The sequence below is a fragment of the Cyprinodon tularosa genome, unplaced genomic scaffold (assembly GCF_016077235.1).
Source record: "Cyprinodon tularosa strain WSP-4 unplaced genomic scaffold, ASM1607723v1 ctg162, whole genome shotgun sequence".
NCBI classification, from domain to species: Eukaryota; Metazoa; Chordata; class Actinopteri; order Cyprinodontiformes; family Cyprinodontidae; genus Cyprinodon; species Cyprinodon tularosa.
This window is the reverse complement of record NW_024038460.1, coordinates 962,501-974,800: the sequence shown is the minus strand read 5'-3', so window position 1 is coordinate 974,800 and position 12,300 is coordinate 962,501.

Here is a 12,300-nt window from a genome sequence, read left to right as displayed (position 1 = left end):
GATCTCCTCTAGAGCAGTGATGTTCTGGGGCTGTCGCTGGGCAACACAGACTTTCAACTCCCTCCAAAGATTTTCTATGGGGTTGAGATCTGGAGACTGGCTAGGCCACTCCAGGACCTTGAAATGCTTCTTACAAAGCCACTCCTTCGTTACCTTCGTTACGAAGCCAGTCCTTCGCGGTGTGTTTGGGATCATTGTCATGCTGAAAGACCCAGCCACGTTTCATCTTCAATGCCCTTGCTGATGGAAGGAGGTTTTCACTCAAAATTTGACAATACATGGCCCCATTCATTCTTTCCTTCACACGGATCAGTCGTACTGGTCCCTTAGCAGAAAAACAGCCCCAAAGCATGATGTTTCCACCCCCATGCTTCACTGTAGGTATGGGGTTCTTTGGATGCAACTCAGCATTCTCTCTCCTCCAAACACGACGAGTAGAGTTTTTACCAAAAAGTTCTATTTTGGTTTCATCTGACCATATGATATTCTCCCAGTCATTGTCTGGATCATCCAAATGCTCTCTAGCAAACTTGAGACGGGCCTTGACATGTACTGGCTTAAGCAGGGGGACACGTCTGGCACTGCAGGATTTGAGTCCCTGGCGGCGTAGTGTGTTACTGATGGTAGCCTTTGTTACTTTGGTCCCAGCTCTCTGCAGGTCATTCACTAGGTCCCCCCGTGTGGTTCTGGGATTTTTACTCACCGTTCTTGTGATCATTTTGACCCCACGGGGTGAGATCTTGCGTGGAGCCCCAGATCGAGGAAGATTATCAGTGGTCTTGTATGTTTTCCATTTTCTAATAATTGATCCCACAGTTCATTTCTTCACACCAAGCTGTTTACCTGCAGTATTGCAGATTCAGACTTCCCAGCCTGGTGCAGGTCTATAATTTTGTTTTCCGGTGTCCTTTGACAGCTCTCTAGTTTTGGCCATGGTGAAGTTTAGAGTGTGACTGTTTGAGGTTGTGGACAGGTATCTTTTATACTGATAACGGGTTCAAACAGGTGCTATTAATGAAGGTAACGAGTGGAGGACAGAGGAGCCTGTTACAGAAGAAGTTACAGGTCTGTGAGAGCCAGGAATCTTGCTTCTTTGTAACTGACCAAATACTTATTTTCCACCATATTTTGCAAATAAATTCTTTAAAAATCAGACAATGTGATTTTCTGGATTTTTTATTCTCATTTTGTCTCTCATAGTTGAGGTATATCTATGATGAAAATTACCGGCCTCTCTCATCTTTTTAAGTGGGAGAACTTGCACTATTGGTCGCTGACTAAATACTTTTTTGCCCCACTGTATCTCTGTTTCTTTTTCCATGTCTGATTCTGGTAGTTTTTCCTCTCTACTGTCACTACAAGCATGCTTGGTGTGAGGTATTGCCTCCGAGTCAATGAGTTGATGCAATCAGCTGGTTTTCCCATAATTATGGAGTTTATAGCTTTGAATTACGAGACCAGAGATGGCTGTCATCACATGATATGACAGCAATAAGAAATATGCTTATTTATGAAACTGGAGGAGTATTGACATTTTTAAATCAGTTCATGACAGACAAGGCAGCGTGGATGAAAAGTCAGAAGACTTTACTCTACCTATATATCACGTGATCTTGCCCTACATCTTGCATCAGGATGAAGCAACAGAAAGACACCATGACTGAAAGGCCATGCAGGCCAAAGGAATCAGAACCTTCTGACTCACAAAGTTAAGTGGGAATGTTGGTAATCTCAGAACCAGACTCTGAAGAACAGACTTTCTGCAATGTTTCTGTCATGATGGGTTCACTAAAAGCGACCCAAGTATGCAGAACACCACTGACGGACACGGGGATGAAAGTTTAACAAGTTTATTTTGCTCAAGCACACAGAATGTACTGGTTCGGGTTCGGGGCCTGGATACTGGTTCACCGGAGTCTGCGTGAGAGACAGTTCAGTTAGCGTTGCCAACAGAGGTTTGATTTCCTGAAGCCTACTGATTGTACCTTGAGGGTTCTTGAGGTTTAGCTTTGGGAGAGTCTCTGTTGGATCTGGAGAGGGGTTCATCAGCAGAGTCCGCTAGCTGCTTCAGCGTCTCACTTCTAGTAATGCACAGACCTTGGCTTTAGGTTTTCCAGCTCTTAGCCCTGAGCTGCTTGGAGGTTCTCTAGGATTCTTCAGGTTTGGCTCAGAGGGTCGGCTCGGCAGGTTAGCTCTTCCTGAGCTTCTCAGAGGAGACACTGGTTTCCTGGAAGACAGAGACAATGGTTAGAATCCAGGCTGGATTCAAAGTCATAAGTTTCACTGAGGATCTAGGCTTAAGCGCTGACCAACTGGAACAACACTGCGGCGTTGAGGCAAGGTCTGAAGACAGCTTAAGTAGTGGATCCTCTGATGATCTTGATGAACTGCAGCTGTGCAGGAGGCTCCCTCAGAGGATCCACGGCGGACTCTGCTGGAGAAAGGTGGAACTTCTCCAGCTCCCAACAGTTTCTCTCTGTTTCACTCTTCAAAAAATCCAGAATTCTCCAATTTGACGAGCTTGTAGAATTTAAATGGCTCAATTTATGTTCAAAGTATCTAAAAAGTTGTTACCTGAGCACATACAGAGCATGTTTTCTGAAAGAGAAGTGGGGTATAATTTAAGGGGTTACTCAAATTTAAAGATGCGCACGTTGCGAACAACAAGAAAAAGCTTCTGTATTTCAATTAAAGGTGTAAAGTTATGGAACAACTTAAATGAAGATTTAAAACAAAGCAATAGTTTAATACAATTCAAAAGAAAATATAAGGAGTTAATTTTCAATAGAGAAAGGAAAAATGTGTGTATTGAAGATAACAACTTGGTGTAAGGGTTTGGAAAGACAAAGCAGCATAAAAAGGGAAATGTTTAGGTAAATATTAGTAACTGCTGACTGCCACTTTGACTTTCACTTGACTTTGATTTTTTTTATTAACAGTAGGACTTTAAGTTTTCAAGTGTTTAGGGGGTAGGAGTTAATAAGTTTTCACTTCTTCCTACCCCATTTTGAGCATGATATGTCAATTGAAACAAATATCTGTATTTTTTCTCTTCGTTTTTGTGCACTTCTTGTTACTGAGCACTATTTTATTTTTTTATATTTGTATCATGTTCGAATAAATTTCATTTCATTTCTGTATTTACAGGAAACGTTGGATGGCCAGATACTGGAGGCTTTCCTCTCATAGCTCTCTACAAATAAAGTTGTTGATGATCACGATGATGAAGATAATCAATGCTTTTTTTAATATATGCTTAGATTATTGTAATGGACGCTGTATTAGAGTGAATCAGTCATTTCCTACTCGTCTGCAGATGATGGCTTGTAAAAAGAAGGACTGTTTCTTCTTTCTACCTCCAGCACAGACACCAAGCAGTCCATTCCTTCTCCCCCTAGCTCTGCCGTCGTTTGTCCAGTCACACTTTGCTGATCCAGCACAGTACTCCTTCTATCTTCTGCAGTTAGCCACTTAAAACTAGCTGCAGCCAGCCATAGCCCCTCACAGCCTAGCTCTGCCTGCCTAGCTGGATTCTCTGTTGTACCACTGTCCTACTTCCGGGCATGCTGTATCCCAACAGCTATTTGGAATCAATGTTTTTTTCCACACATTTTTGACTTTTCTTCATTTTTTTTTACTCCGCTGGGAATTAGGCACTTACATCCATTGCTTCAGCCTTTTTGGCAGTTGCATGAATTTATACCTCTGGTCATGTGATGTTTTGATGGTAAATTTACCCAGAAAGGCTTCATTTACTAACAAAATGAGAGAATACACCATGATTTAACCCTGTAATGCCAAATGTATCGTATTTGATACATACGGTTTCTGAAATGTTTTGCCTCTGACACCTTTTGCATAATTTAATGGTAAAAACTTTGCTCAAAATCCTATTGTACACAATCAGATATACCTGGTAACAGCCAGTAGAAGACTACACAAAAAATAATCTTGACTTATCGCATAGTAATAAATTATTAATATCAAAAATGTATTTCTGTTTTTTCTTTTTACATATTTTGTTAAAAGGGCAAATAAGGAATTCAAACAAAAAAAAAGTAATTTTCTGTTTTGTTTTATTCTTGGATCGGGCTTTCAAGGGTTAAAAAACAACAACTTTGTGTTCAACTAAAATGAGCTTTCAAAAATTATATCAGAAGACTATGCCCCTTTAAATCCTAAAATAGATTTAGCTCTCAAAATTTTCAGCAACAGTATTATTACTAGATATTTTCATGATAACATGCAGCCTTTTAGTGGCCTAATCAAAGTCTTGACTTAACTGTCCTTTTTTATCTGTTCTTGCAAAACCCTAAACAGGACTTTTGTGTGTTAAAACTTTTTTTTAAACAAATGTAGGTGGTGACCTAAAGGGCAAATTATTTTATTTATACAAACTGAACTACAGCTGTTAAAGGTGGAGCAACATAACAGTCCATGTGTGAAACAAAGGCATGTGTGCAACACCTTTGCGCTGAACTGATAAGTTCATGCAAAGTGTGTCATCCTTTTTGTTTGTCATAATTCAAACTAACTGTTCTCGTAAAAGCCTCCAGCAAAATATAACTGCTACTTAGAAAGTAGCTTTTTAAACCTCAAGGCTTTAAAGGAGCATAGTTGCAATTCAAAAAACTGAAAATAAATGAAGTGCTTTTTTTCTTGAGTTGATCAGGTTAATGAAACACTCTGTCAATGGAATAAGACAATTTCTACTTAGAAAAAGAACAAAACATCTGCTGTTTCTTATTTCAAGCGCATAATATTTAATTATCTTATTTTAAAGGATAAATATTTGTTCCACTAGCAGATAATCTAATCTACCTACTCAAATTAAGGGGAACATACACGTCTATTAAGACAATTTTACTTGTATTTAGATTGTTTTTGCAGTGTATGTTGGATCTTTAGACATATTTTTTTTAAAGTTTTCTTCACAGTGAAAGAAAGATGCACATACCTGAACAGGAAAATTTTTTACTTTTACCTGTTGAAATGGAATAAAAAAATTAAAATTTTCTTTGGAAATCATGCAGACATCTGAGATGCATGTAAATTATTTATTTTGCATAATTCCAATATACTCAAAACACCATGTGTCAATGCAAATACACACAGTTCACATGGAGGACGGATCTATATAAAGTTTTCATATTTTATATGCGCTGGTTAGGCAGCATGGACAACTTGATGAGTTTGTTCTGTCCTGTTGGGGGGATGTTTCTTTGCTTTTCTGTGCTGCTTGGGTTGTAAAAATCCTCCAATCGGCTTTGATAAATAGAAGGTTGCTGCTCTATCACCTCTTGCAGCAACAGGGTTTCAGCTTTTATTCACTTTTTAGCAATTTCTCATTAATGGACCTTGGTCGGCCGCTCGTGAGCTTTGGTTCCACTGGTGGGGGTGCTCCCTCCTTTCACTCTTTACCATTTTATAACTTAGGTTCTAACAACCATTTTTATCGCATCACAATTATGTCATAATTCGCGAAAGCAAAATAAACATATTCGCATGTATGTTAAATTATTTCTGCGCATGGTTTAGCCCCTCCCACGCACGCTCGGGACCGTGTTTGGGATCTTACTGCGCGCACGATTTTCTATCCAGCAGCTGCGCTCTCGATAGCGTCTCTTCGGAGATAAGGCTCTTCTGTAAGCCTCCTCCTGATTGGGCCTTGCAGACAAACTCACATGGGAAATACTGTCAGGAAGCCTTTGACTGACAGCTCGTAATCCATAAGTGAATACGATGGCTGGAAGCAGGACAGTGACGGAGCCTTCTCTACCTTAGCAGTGTGATTGTGTCTGCAAGGCCCAATCAGGAGGAGGCTTACAGAAGAGGTTTGTCTCCGCCCAACCTCCTTTGCACAAGTAGAAAATCAGTTCTAGGGGAGATCGAGAGCACAGTCATCTTCGAGGGTAGCCGCTCGATAGAAAATCGTGTGCACGATGAGATCCCAAGCACGCGTGGGAGGAGCTGACGTGCTTAGAAAGCGCCCAAGCGTGCGTGGGAGGAGCTGACGCATTAACGACAAGGTGCTAAGATTAGCTCACTTTGCTATCACCACTCCCGTCTCTATTCCATCAAAATGGCCTCATTCCAACATACGGACAATTTGCCGGCAGTCTGCAAGCATGGCTGATTGTGTAAACTTTTAAATATTGTGATCAGAAAATTATGATAAAAGAACCATGGCTAACTGCTAATGTAGCTAACGCCACAATAACATGACTCAAATTTGTGTGTATACCTTCTCAAGAAAAGAAAAGTGTTATAAAAAGGAGTCCAATTTCTCTTCTTAGAATGATAAAAGTTAAATTTAAAGTCAATTTCATAAAGACTGTATATGTAAAGTAGCAGATTGTGACTCCATAAGCGCATTCACCTTTGTAGGCCTGTGGTGGACATTTTGTTTACTTATTGTAAGCCCTATCTAAGTGTTATTCAAAATCAACCCTAATCATTGTTTTATCTTTAAAACAGCAAGGATATATTTAAACTATTTAGTTATCTAAATCTTTAAGAAATTGAGAAATGTCAGGTTGTGCAACAGGCAAAAAAATAATTTAATAAATGATGCTGGACGAATTGTGACTACGTAAAGAACTATGGGAGAATTATCCTGCCATAATGCGAGAGCACATAATTTCAATTTGAGAAAAGAATTTCATCTTCTTGCACTCAAAACTTATAATGCTTACACTCAAAACATGCGCTCTCTCTCAAAAATTTTCTCTTCTCTCTCAAATCTTTGTTTCTTCTCTCAGATTTAATGCTTCTTGCACAGATATTTTCTCCTCTCGCTTGCCTCCTTCTCTTCGCGCACAAACCGCGCTCTGCACGAGTCTCAGATACGCTCGCAAACCCATAGGCTCTGCTTGGGGATTTTTTTTTGCTCTCTCTCAGATTGCAGTTGGATCGTCGCCTAGCAACCTTTCAAGCCAATAGAACGACAGCCTCAGAAAGGGTTCACTTGTTTAACCCTACTGAGTGTGCCTGTGCTACTACGCCACTTATAAGAGCGTCAGCTGAAATTGCTATTTACAGTAGTTTTGTGGCTCGATTCAGCAAAGTTCAGTACTTATGGATAACCCAAACCATTCTGAAGTAAGTAATTTTAAACAATTAGTGGTTTGTTATGTACAAAAGCAAAGAACCGACATATTAAATTATTATCCTGAAATACTTTGTTAGTATAATGGCAAATCTTTACGTTTTAACCAGTCAGATGTCAGTAGGGAGATCTTACCATATTTGGGTAAAAATGGCCGCTCCCAGACTCCTTTATTAATTAAATTTTTTTTTACTGATTAACGCTAAATTCATTAAATCACCCCAAAAGAATTATTTTTAGGTATAAATAATGATCCATTAATCATTCCTTGCTGAATGGACTTTTCCTTTAAAACTCCAATATATGAAGGTGTAAACACTGGCATGTGTAAAACAAAATAGACTTTAAGTAATAGTTCATTTTGGTTAAACTCCCTGAGGTGGGCTGTGCCCACACCTTCTGTCACATAAAGGATTGTGGAAAACATTAACCTCTTGATGCCTATTGTTGCAAATATGCAACAGACACTTTGAATTGGGCACCCATTTAACAGGGTTATGATGCTTTTTCAGGGCAATGTAACTGATTCAGGTAAATTCATCACTACACCTACATAGCAAGCACAAAAGAATAAAAGATACAGGAAAATGTTACAGATTCCTTTTTAAATGTTTGATCCTTCTGCATTAAGATCAGACTGTAGGTGCCTTTTTATTAAAATAAATAAGTAAATAATAATAAATACATTCATTGATAAATAAAGGCTTTAGCAATGGTTACTGCTGTTCTAAACATTAAGACTCCTGGGACATGGGAGAGCCGTCTCCCTGCATTCCTATTCGGTTATTAAGGACAGATCAGGCGGTGACAGTTTCCATCTGCTTCTTCAATGCATCTGCCTGAACATAAAAATTTGATGGAGGAAAGTCTGATTTTATTTTTCAGAGCAGATACAAATTTTCAAAGGCTTTTGACTGAATGATTCAGCCATTAACTCAGATCCTTCCTTTCAGCGTCCCGTGTCGTTTGTTATCAGAGATGTTTTTTGAGAAGACGGAATCAAAATGTTGGTATTTTTTTGCCTTCCACTTAAACTGCACAGCAATACATACAAACCAAAGTCAATACATTAGAACGCATTTTTTTTCTCAAACCTCATTTGTCAATCATACCAGGGGACATAAAGGGTATTCTCTGGAAATAATGGAAAAGATAAAAGAAAAACAGGCTCAATCTGAGGCTGAAAAGCTCAGCCAAGGATGAAAAATAAGAGGAAAACACATCCCTAATGACACCACAACTTGGCTTTTCAAGGTATTGTCGTGGGTAGTGAAAAATAAACAGAAAACACAGATAGAAACATTTGTATGCGCCCAATCTTGAGAGTATAAAACTGAATTCAGTCACATATAAAAAAACAACAAAAAAATCAGAATGGAAAATCTGTGGGAAAACCTTAGCTGCTCCCAGTCAAACGGTTCCACCAGTAGTTGAGCAAGTTGGCTTAAACAATTTTTAATTTCCGTATTAACTTAACAATTGATGTTTGTGAAATGTGAATACTCACAATTTCTTACAAAATTATATATCCTTTGTTATATTTTTCACCTGTGGAGGTCACCCATTTTTCAACTGTGCAATGCATGCTGGGTTGATGACATGGTTAGATTTGACTAGGCTGGAACCTACAGACTGAACTACCAGAACCCAACACACTGTGCAAACAATGAATTATTTTTCTTCTTCTACTGTCTGGCTTCCAGATTGACGAGTCAGACCAGTGCAATCTCTTTGCCTATTTTTGGATGGACAATGTGAGCTGTTAGATCGCATCAGAGTATCGGGTCCTACAGTGTAACAACATACATTATGAGCTTTAAACTTTTAAACCCAGCAGTTTAGTCATACAATTTCAGCTGTAGCTCAGTACGACTGAAAATATTGTGTAGTGTATGACTGCCTTTAATTGGTTAGGAGTTGCCACTAAGAGAAGAGTGACAGGCAGAAAAGAAAAAAACAGAAAAGTAAATACAACCATTTATTTAACATTCAGCCAGTGTTGGGCAAGCTACTTGTCCAGTGTAGTGAGCTAAGCTATCAGTTACTCAACAATAAATTAAGCTTCACTACACCAAAGCTACCACCTAAAGAATTCTAGCAAGCTAAGTTACACTAATGTGTTAAAAGTAGCTTAACTACATCAGAAGCTACTTAACGTTGTACCAACCTAATATCAATTCAAAATGAGTCTGACACACTAGTTAAAACATTTATTAAAGATCAGCCAATGACATAACACAGTGTAAACATTGCTTTATGATCAGCATATTAAAATAAAAACTGAAGTAATTACTAATAGACAAACTAGAAAACAATCTGATGTTACCGTATTAGAACCAAATTAAAGGTACTGTGTAGTGTTCTACACATCGAGACATGGCTATGAGTTTGCATTCAATGGACATCTCTAGGGAAAACGAAACCCTACAAAAGGCATCTTATTTCTTTAGGGTCTCCCTTAGAGAAAACTTCTTCAGACCTCAATTAAACAGTCGATTCAAGTAACAAATGAAACTGTTTACAAAAAAGGTGAAAAAATAAAGAAGCTAATTAAGTGATACATATATTTATGTCTCACCATATAATTTTATTTCTACCTACATATTTATTCATTGTGTTTTTGGGGGCAATTAATTGAATGCTTATTTATTGATTTATTTATTGAGCATTTATTTATGTATTTATTTTATATACGGTAGAGCTGTTCCTCCATAAATAAAAAAATCTTGTCTGTGCAAAGCCTAAAAACAGATTTATGTAAACATCCTGTCAGGTAAACTAGGCCATGAAAATACAATATCGAAGTTTCACTACTGCTCTCTAATTAGAGTATCTTAGTGGCACATATGGGAGAATTATCCTGCCATAATGCAAGAGCACATCATTTCAATTTGAGAAAAGAATTTCATCTTCTTGCTCTCAAAACTTATAGTGCTCACACTCAAAACATGCGCTCTCTCAAATATTTTCTCTTCTCTCTCAAATCTTTGTTTCTTCTCTCAGATTTAATGCTTCTTGCACAGATATTTTCTCCTCTCGCTTGCCTCCTTCTCTTCGCGCACAAACCGCGCTCTGCTCGAGTCTCAGATACGCTCGCAAACCCGTAGGCTCTGCTTGCGGATTTTTTTTGCTCTCTCGGACTGCAGTTGGATCGTCGCCTAGCAACCATTCCAGCCAATAGCACGACAGACTTGGAAAGGGTGCGCTTGTTTAACCCTACTGAGTGTGCCTGTGCTACTACGCCACTTATAAGAGCGTCAGCTGAAACTGCTATTTACAGTAGCTTGTGGCTGATTGTTGTTTCAAAATAGAAAACCTGGTTTCATTTCTTAGTTTTGCCCTGGATTTTGTAGCGTTTGTGGAAGCTGCGTCGCTACTTGATCAAAACAATAACGTCGCTACAGGAAAGTTACTTGATAAATAAAGCAGCGACGCTACGGTCAAGCTACTGGAAAATGTAGTTAAACTAATAGCTTCGCTACATGTAGCGGCGTTACTGCCCATCACTGCATTCAGCTTATACCTGTGTCTGCCTGTGGAGACACAGTTCCCCACATCTTCAAAAAAAATTGCCACAAATACACATTCTGTTCACATCTACATAGCTATGAGGGGTTAGCTGGTGAAGATTCTCAGTCATCCAGGTGTTGCGCCATATGCCATGATCATGGTTTTTGGACATTGGGAACCAGATCTAAAGAGTCCTCAAATATAAGTCGTCATGGACCTTTCAGAACCAAAATGCTGAAAAACAGACCCTTTGCGACACATTTCTCTTGAGTTTCAGAACTTGGAGAGCCAGACTGGATGAGAGGTGAACCCTGCCTTCATGAACCACTGAGACAAAGAAGCCCTGGTTGCTGCCCTGACTGCTGAGCTGCAGCTGGATGAATCTCAACCTTCCAATTGGACATTGACAAAAAAGGTTTATAGGTCTGGCATAATTAGGGACAGAACAAACAACGTGTGTTTACTGACTGATGATGATTCACTAAAGGGTTTAAACACCGATATAACATCAATGTTCATGTGTTCCTCAGATGCTCATTAGATTTCAATTACCAAGTATGACCAAGAATTATTTAGTGGAATCCTGATGTCTATTCGCTGCTAGCTGTTTCTTATTAGGCCAAATAATATTTTATTCGCCTCATGGATTTGCATTGTGAATTGGTCTGAAAACATTCCAATTGCTCTAAATTAGTGAAAAGCTAATTTGATCATATCCCAAATTCTTCCGGATAAACTTTGGTTTCAAACAAAAAAATCCATCTTAAACTGTAATATGCTTTTCAACCATGCTCCCCTTCCTCTTTGTACATAGTAGTTTAGTTTAATTTAGTTTTACTAGTCTTAATTGAGAGTGTTAAACTGAAATATGTTTGACTTGGAGCTGAATAATTTTTGTTAATAAAGTCTTACTTTATTTTGTGGTGAATTTATTCCATGTATGTGCAGAATTAACTGTTTGACCATGATTTGAGCTCGAATCACTCTTTCATTTATTGTTCTAACACACTGCTAGTAGGGTGTGTGTTCTTAAACAATATATAACAGCTAAAATAAAATCTTACAGGGGAACGCCGTTTTTTTTTACATTGGGCCCTTGATTTGATGTTATTGCATCATGTTCTGCTCATCCACATGAGTTTTGTGTCATTTGGAGCTGTTCCGAAGATATTCGGTTAGGTTATATCAAGGTAATGTCTACCTATTGGCAACGACTTGAAGGCACAAACTAAACTGTTCATAATTTATCATTTATGGTACGCCAGCATTCATAACAGGTAGGCGAATCACTGTCCCCCAAACATCCGTGGTTATATTTTTTATATTTATATGTTTAAAAACAAAGCAGAGTGTGCATGACGTCATCCAACTGCCATGTCCACGTGCATGGCAGTTGGATGTTGGAATACATCCGGTAAAAGTGAAAAAGAAAAAGAGTGATTTCACATTTGCGATTGATGATCCTCCATGGACGGGTTCGTCGTCAAGATGACTTGGATAATAGCGCGTTGTGACAAACACCAGATACAGCACTGGGACTTGATCAACAGCCGATACCGCACCGTGACATCACAAAACAGTAGGTGGCAGTAGTGTTCTTTGACAAACATGGATGCCTCCAGTAAAGCACAGTCAAATAAAAATTACTCTTAATTAAAAACAATTATCATTTATTGAACTGT